The sequence below is a fragment of the Trachypithecus francoisi genome, unplaced genomic scaffold (assembly GCF_009764315.1).
Source record: "Trachypithecus francoisi isolate TF-2019V2 unplaced genomic scaffold, Tfra_2.0 Lachesis_group6, whole genome shotgun sequence".
Taxonomy (NCBI): domain Eukaryota; kingdom Metazoa; phylum Chordata; class Mammalia; order Primates; family Cercopithecidae; genus Trachypithecus; species Trachypithecus francoisi.
In genome coordinates, this window is record NW_022681471.1 from 117468303 (window position 1) to 117476778 (window position 8476).

The window sequence follows — 8476 nt, forward strand, 5'->3', positions numbered from 1 at the left end:
ACAGGAAAACTGAAAAAAATGGGTAGGGAGAGATTATGTGTGCATATGACACAGTATGTCTGAAACTTATGAACATAGCCAGATCCTGTGTGGAAATGAGTCTCAGGAAGACAAAAAAATGTGCAGAGTCATATCATGTGTGTGTATAAATGTCAAAAAGACAACAAGAAATGGGCAGAGGAAGATCATGTATGGGTATGACTATCAAGAAGACAGTAAAACATGGGCAGGGGCAGATCGTGTGTGGGTATGAATGTTTAGGAATATAGTAAGAGCCTGGAAAATGCAGATTATTTGTAAATATGAATGTCAGAAAGACAGTCAGAAATAAACAGAGGCAGAGCATCTGTGGGTATGAATTTCAGGAAGACAGTAAGAGATGAGCAGAGTCAGATCATGTGTGAGTATGAATGTCAGAAAGACAGTAAAGATAGAGGCAGATCATGTGTGGGGAGGAATGTCAAGCAGACAGTAAAAGATGGGGAAAGGCAGATCATATGCGAGGATGTATGTCAGGAAGACAAGAAGAGATGGGCAGAAGTTGATCATGTGCAAGTATGAATGTCATGAACACAGTAAGAGATGGGCAGAGGCAGATCGTGTGTGTGTATAAATGTCAGGAAGAAAGAGATGAGCAGAGACAGGTATGTTGAGTATCAATGTGAGGATGCCAGCAAGAGATGGGCAGAGGCAGATCATGTGTGGGTATGAGTGACATGAAGACAGTAAGAGATGGGCAGAGGCAGATCATGTGTGAGTATGAGTGTCAGTAAGATAGGAAGAGATGGGCAAAACATCGTGTGTGCCTATGAATGTCAGAAAGAAGGTAAGAGATGGGCAGAGGCAGATCATGTTTGGGTGTGAATTTCAGGGAGACAGTGGGAGATGGGCAGAATCATGTAATGTGTGGGTATGAATATGAGGAAGTCAGTAAGCAATGGAAAGAGGCAGGTCATGTCCTGGTATGAATGTCAGGAAGACAGTAAAAGTGTCCCATCGTGTGTGAGTATGGACCTCAGGGAGAATGAATGCGATGTGCAGAGCCAGATCATGTGTGGGTAGGGATCTCATGAAGACAGGAAATCATGGGCAGAGCCAGAACATGTATGGGTATGGAACACAGGAAAGTATTAACTGATAGGAAATAACGGATCACGTGTGTGTGGGAGGCATAGAAAACAGACAGAGGTGATCAGAGGCAGAGCATGTGTGTGTGTGATGCTCAGGAAGACAGGAAGAGGTAAGATACAGATCATGAGTGGGTGTGAGGCTCAGGAAGGCCCAGGTAAATGGGCAGAACCAGGTCATGTGTGGGTGTGAGGCTCAGAAAGACAGGAGACAGGCAGAGTCAGATCATGTGTGGGTATGGAGCACAGGAATCAAGTAATTGATGATAGGAAATGGCAGAATATGTGTGGATATGGAACACAGACAGACAGAAAGAGATTAGCAGACCTAGATCATGTGTGGTATGAATGTGAGGAAGGCAGTAAGAGATGGGTAGAGCAGATCATGTGTGGGTATGGATCACTGAAAGTGAATAACTGAAGGACAATTACAGAACATGTGGGATTTGGAACACAGAAATAAAGAAAGAGATGAGCATACCCAGGTCATGTGTCAGTAGAGATCTCAGGAAGATAGGAGATAGGCAGAGGCAGATCATGTGTGGGCATGGAACACAGGAAGATAGTAAGAAATAGGGGGGCAGTGCAGACTTGTCATAGTGGAGTTGCAGCAGCTGCAGGTGCAGGAGGTGGACTCCATCGTGAAGAGTCTGGAGAGACAGGCCATCCAGAAACTGCAGGGCCTCATGTTCTGGTGCAGCACCAGCGGTTGTGCACATGAGGCAGGTGCACCAGTGCATTGAGTGCTGCCATGTGCCTCTGGCTCAAGCCCAGGCCTTGGGGACCAGCTAGCTGGAGAAGTTCCAGGACTGCCTGACTGGGTGTACTGTGCATTGCAATGACAAAGCCAAAGATTCAACAGATGCAGGGAGGAAGGAGCTGCAGGTGAAGCAGCCACTGGGCGATTGTGTGCCCAAGGGTGTGGGTGGCCACATGCTCCTCATCCAGACCATAAGCAAGACAAGGAAGGTGTCTCTCTTATCCACTGGGAAACAAAAGTCTTTGTCAGTGGCCATGGGGACTGAGGGCAAAATGTATTTTTAAAAAGAATGGGAAGTTTAATATTTTAAGCCGAGTTCATGAATGAAGAAATTAAGGATGGCACCAAGTGTAAGCTATATGCCACTTGCCTCTGGAAACTGGTTCAATCCTAAAAAGTGAAATGGAAAAAACGATGCTAAAATTTGGGTCAGAGATATTACAGGAGAATATTTTCAAGTCGATATGTTCTGTGTCCAGGGCTTGTCCTGGCAGCAGGAATCTCCCTTGTCAGAAGCCAGAGCCCTCTGTAGGACCAAATTCTTCTTCCTCCACAGGACCCACCAGGCTGGTAGGGTAGATTCGCTGGAGCTTGAGGAGAGCCGTTTCTGTTCGTTGCCAACCTCCTGTTTTCTAGAAGCATCACCACACCATTTTCCAGAAGCTGGGCAACAAAATCCATGAGGTCACTAACTTGGAAGAGGAAAAGAGTTTTCAGGGTCTTTGTTTCCTTAATTTTTTAATTATTTATTCAAGGGCATAAAGTTGATTTTAAGATGTGGAATTGGGAGGGATAGTAGTTTAGATAAGAAGTTTGAAAGTTTCCTTGTGGATACCCTCTTTTGACCACCAAGGTGTGGATGCGCACTTCTTAAAATTCTTTCACACTGCATCTTTCAGCCTGAGGACCACACAAAAACATGAGCAGTGACATCACACTAATTATGGGAAACAGAGCTTCTCTCTTATTGGCTGATGGGCCCTGAGGCTGTCTGCTGAAGAATGACAGGACAATCTTCCCCTCACATTTTCCCCTGGAAGAAAAGGAGGTTTTGGTTGTGATCTATACCAGTATCCAAGAATGAGCAGGAAAGAAGGAGCTGTTGTCTACTTGGTGATTATAAGAGAGTTGTGAAGTAGTAGATTTGGAAAAACCTGGTTTTCATATAACAGAATGCAATGAAAGCCTAAATCCAGCATTGCTTACATAGCCCCTGAATGAACAGAGCCCAATTGAGACAAACCCCTGACCACAGGAAATTCAAGGAAGAGAAAGTAAGCAACTTGAGCTAAGATAAGCTGTGGCAAAGGAGGGGCAGTCCCCCATTACGAAAGACCATTTTTGCCTGGGGCCTTTGCAACACACAGTGTTCATGCCCCTAGCATGGCACCTGATTATTTGGATAGCAACCTCATTGCAGTTTTACAAGGTTATTACTTGAAATGATAATATGCCTGTCTGTTCACTGTTTCCAGGTAGTGATATATTTTCCTAGTGGTTTGGTTTTTAAAATAAATAAAATTTCTCCCCTCCCCCACAAAAAAGAAATAGGCAGATAAAACAATGTGTGGGTGTGGATCACAGGAAGACAAAAACTGATGAGCACAGGGAGATCATGCGTGGATATGAATATCAGGAAGACAAAGAGATAGGCAGAGATAGATCATATGTGAGTATAGAGACAGGAAATCAGTAACTGATAGGAAATGACAGATCATGTGTGGGTACAGATCACAGGAAGACAACAAGAGATGAACAGAGCCAGATCATATGTAGCTATGAATCTCAGGAATACAGTAGGAGATGAGCAGAGTGAGATCATGTGTGGCATGAATCACAGGAAAACAAAAACGGATGGATAGAGTCACATAATGTGCCAGTACGGATTTCAGGAAGACAGCAATAGTTGGAATGGACAGAGCACATGTGGATATGGATCTCAGCAAAAAAAAGAAAGAGATGAGCAGAGCCAGATCGTGTTTTTGCATGAATATCACAAAGACAGAAAGAGATGGGCAGCGCCAGATCATGTGTGTATGGATCAGGGAGACAGTGAGTGAAGGGCAATGACAACTGCCCTCATGTATCATGGGAAAACAGTACATGACAAGCAATGACAGATCATGCATGTGTATAGAATACAGAAAGAAAGAGTTGGGAAGAACCAGATCATTTCTGGGTATGTATCCAGGAACACAGAAAACGATGGGCAGAGACACAGAGTGGGTTTGTCTGAATCACAGGAAGACAAAAAGGGATGGGCAGAGCCAGATCATGTGTGCATGTGGATCTCAGGGAGACAGCAAGAGATGGCCAGAGTCACATCATTTGTGGGTGTGAATCTCAGAAAGACAAAGAGGTGGCCAGAGCCAGATCCCATGTGGGTGTGATCCTCAGGAATACAGTAAGACATGGACAGCACAAAACGATGTGTGGGTGTTGGTCTCAGGAAGACAGAAGGGAAGGATGGAGCCAGATTATATGTGGGTATAGTTCTCAGGAGCACAGAAAGAGATGGGCACAGCCAGATCATGTGTGGTTTTGGAGCACAGGACGACAGTAACGGAGAGGAAATGACAGATCGTGTGTAGATATGGAATACAGAAAGAGATGGGCAGAGCCAGATCATGTCTTGCTATGAATCTCAGGAAGACAGTAGAAGATGGACAGAGCCAGATCCTGTATAGGTACAGGGAACAGGAAGACAGAAAGTGAAGGGCAATGACAGATCCTGTGTAGGTATATAACACAGGAAGAAAGAAAGATCTGCATGTCCAGATCACGTGCAGGACACAGGACACGTGGATCACAGGAAGTCAGAAACAGAGCCGAGCAAGGCTATGTGTTGATGTGGATCACATTTAGAAGGGGAACAGTAGGACCAGACCTTATGTGGGTACAGAAAACAAGAAGCGAGAGAGAAAGTAGCAGAGATCAGATAATGTGTGGGAAAGATGGAAAGAGAAGAGCAGAGACACAGTAGTGCCTGGGTATGGATCATATTCAGAAAAAAAGAGATGGGCAGGGGTTAGACCATGTGTTGGTGTGGACCACAGGAAGACCAAAATGCATATGTAAGCTGAGACCAAATCATATGCATGGATAGATCACATTTAGACCAAAAGAGATGGGTAGGGGTAAATTCATGATTGGGTGTGGATTGCACTAAGGCAAAAATTGCGGTCACAGATAATATATAGATTTGTATCACAGGAAGACAGAAAAAGATGGGCAGAGCCAGATCATATGTGAGTAGGAATCATGGTTAGACAGAAACAGATGGGCAGGGCCAGATTATGTGTGGGTATGGTTCACTGGAAAAAGAAAGAAATGGGTAGGGATAGACCAGACTGTGTGTGTGGATGGATCACAGCAGGAAAGAAAGATGTGGGGCAAGGCCCAGGTCATATGTGGGATGAAAGATAGAAAAACAGGAAATGCCAGGCAGGGTGGCATTGTACATGGGTGGGCGTGTATTAGTGTAAGAGAGTGAGATGGGCTGGGATTATACCATATGTAGGTGTGGATCACAGAAAGATGGAAAGAGATGAGCAGAGCCAGAACATGTGTGGATATGGAACACAGCAAGGCAGAAGGAGGAGTGTAGGCCAGATCAAGTGTGGGTGTGGACCACAGTAAGAAAGAAAGGAATAGGTAGGGATACACCAGATCTTGGATGTGTATGGATCACTCTTATACAGAAAGAGATGGGAAAGCATGATATCGCGTGAGGCATGGGCACAGGAAGGCATAAGGACTGGGCTGGGCATGTGGCCATGTTGGGACAAGACTTTCCAGAGGCCAGGAGTGGCAAAGTGGGGTTGTGGATGTGACGGCAGGAGTTATGGCAACCGTGTCAGCTCACGAGCTGGAAGCCACATGCTGAGGAAAAGAAAACAAGATGGAAGGGAAATGGATCCCTGATGTGGGAACACTTTCAGACCACCAGTGTGAAGAGAAAAGATAAATCAGTTTCTACCATTGGGAAGCTCTGGGGGCTCAGGCTGTCTCTGTTGAAGTACCCAAATGCCATCCTAACTACTGCAACAAGAACTAAAGGACGCAGGAGGTGGGCATTTCACCACTCCTTGCTTTCTATTCCTCCCCACCCCTGCTCCTCCAGGGAAGTTTTTTTTTTTTTTGAGACGGAGTCTCGCTCTGTCGCCCGGGGTTGGAGTGCAGTGGCCGGTTCTCAGCTCACTGCAAGCTCCGCCTCCCGGGTTTACGCCATTCTCCTGCCTCAGCCTCCGAGTAGCTGGGACTACAGGCGCCCGCCACCTCGCCTGGCTAGGTTTTTTTTGTATTTTTTAGTAGAGATGGGGTTTCACGGTGTTCGCCAGGATGGTCTCGATCTCATGACCTCGTGATCCGCCCGTCTCGGCCTCCCAAAGTGAGGGATTACAAGCTTGAGCCACCGCGCCCGGCCACTCCAGGGAAGTTTTAGTGCCCAAGGACATTGAGGAAGTGGGAGTGCCAATACAGGTGGCTGGGGCTCAGGCAGGTGTACCTAGGAGTGATTGGGGGTGCACAGGCAGCAGAAGATGGCAAACCCACACTCATGACTCCTCCCTGAGGGCGCTATTGACACAGGCAGAACTGGAGAGGGATAGAGTGGTAAAAAGAAGAGGAGAAAAGACTCAAGGGTGATGAACAGGAGGTGGCTGTGGCTTCGAGGTGGAGACATTAGCTGAGTGTTGGATGCACGGGCCAGGAACACAAGAAGAAAGTTCAGGAAAGAAGTTTTGCCTAGAAAGGTAGTGGTGGTGATTGTTGATTTTGTTGTTAGTGTCTCAGAGACTCTCATTAACTTCCAACTTTTTGCCCCAGGCCATAGCCTGTACTGTGCTTTCTGACATTCAGAGGGTTCTGGTAGTGTAGTAGGTACTCAATTTTGTGAACATTCTATGGAGTCCTGAAAAGGCTGTGTTCCCTTTTTGAATTTGATGTCTATTAATAACGCCTTACAATATCAGTATCTGCCATTTAATTTTGCATACATCTATCAAAAGCTGAGAACAAAGTCTTTCATCCCTGTTGCCTTTCTGTTAAATTATCCATAAGGTCCATCTGGTTCTGCTTTCTACTGTTGATTACGTTTAATTGATCATACACACGTTCATGATCTGTACTTGAACCTCTTACCAGGTAGCCAGTCCTGATGCATTGACTGTTTTTGCCTCTAATTCTCCCTCACCTGAATCAGTATTATCACGGTGGCACTTTCTGTTTGCTTGCTGATCAGTTTCTGTCCAGTCCTTATGTATAGGTCTGTCCAGTCCTTTATTTATAGGTCTCCCTATGTTGCCCAGGCTGGTCTTGAACTCTTGGGCTCAAGCAACCCTCCCACCTCAGCCTGCCTAGGAACTGGGACAACAGCAGGCACCACCATGCCCAGCTTGACCTTTATTCTAATGTTTAAGGTAAATGATAAGGTAGGCAAAAGAACATGATTGTTTCAATCCTGGAATCTTTTTAATGTGGACTTTTAATCTATTTCTATATGATGTCATTACATTAAATTAGTCTTCTGACATACACTATGTTTTTTCCTTATGTTTTTACTGTTTCTGCTGCCTGCTAAATGGCAATGTTTTATTGCCTTTTGTCTTCCACAGTGATTTGGACATGATATAGCCTGTGTTCTTGAAATTGAACAATTATTATAACAACAACGCGCTGCAGAGAAATCAGAGAGTGAAGATAAGCAAAACAAAGAAAACATGGCCAGAATCCCACCTGCCCCTCCACACCAACTATAGACAGGTTCATATGTATCTTCCAAACGTCTTCTAGACGTGTAAAGATATGTGGGCATAAACACACAATGGGATCCCCTGGAGAAGGAATGCTACAAATCTACCTGTGACCTGCTTTGATCAACATATTGTGTATCTTTCCATGTAAATAAATAACTTTCCCCTGTGTAACTTTTCATGACTGCAAATGTGTGCATCGAATGGGTGTAACATAATTTCAAGAGTTTCCCTATTGTGAACTCGTTTATGAGCTCTTTGTCATTTCTAACAATATTGTGATGAACAGGCTTGTTAATACCTTACTCTTTGAGCACATGGTTACTTCTGCAGGATACACTGGAAGCAGAGAAATTACTAATTACTAAATCAGTAGGTGTGTGTCTTTTTCAGGCTTTTCCTGTGTGATGCCTAACTGCCTTCTGGACACGTTACACCAAATTCACATACCATTAGCATGAGTACTTGACATTGCTTTGACCTTTGCTAAATTTTGCTTCAACTTTGATTTTAGATTCAGGGAGTGCACACGCAGGTTTGTTACCTGGGTATATTGTGTGATGCTGAGGTTTGGGGTACGAATGATCCCCTCACCCGGGTAGTGAGCATAGCACCCAACAGTAAGTGTTTCAGCCTTTGCTCTCTTCCCTCCCTCCCCCATCTAGTAGTCTCCACTTTTTTATTGCTGCCATCTGTATGTCCATCAGTACCGAATGTTTAGCTCCCACTTGTAAGTGAGAACATGCAGTATTTGGTTTTCTGTTCCTACATTAATTCTCTTAGGATATGGCCTCCATGACTTTGCTAAATTTATAAAAGGTGAAGAATCACACACA

General features: G+C 44.8%; 1 pseudogene; it reads left to right on the top strand.

Annotated features, from left to right (window-relative positions):
• Window positions 1–505: 505 nt before the first annotated feature.
• Window positions 506–2171, top strand: LOC117077828 (annotated as a pseudogene).
• The last annotated feature ends 6305 nt before the right edge of the window (window positions 2172–8476 follow it).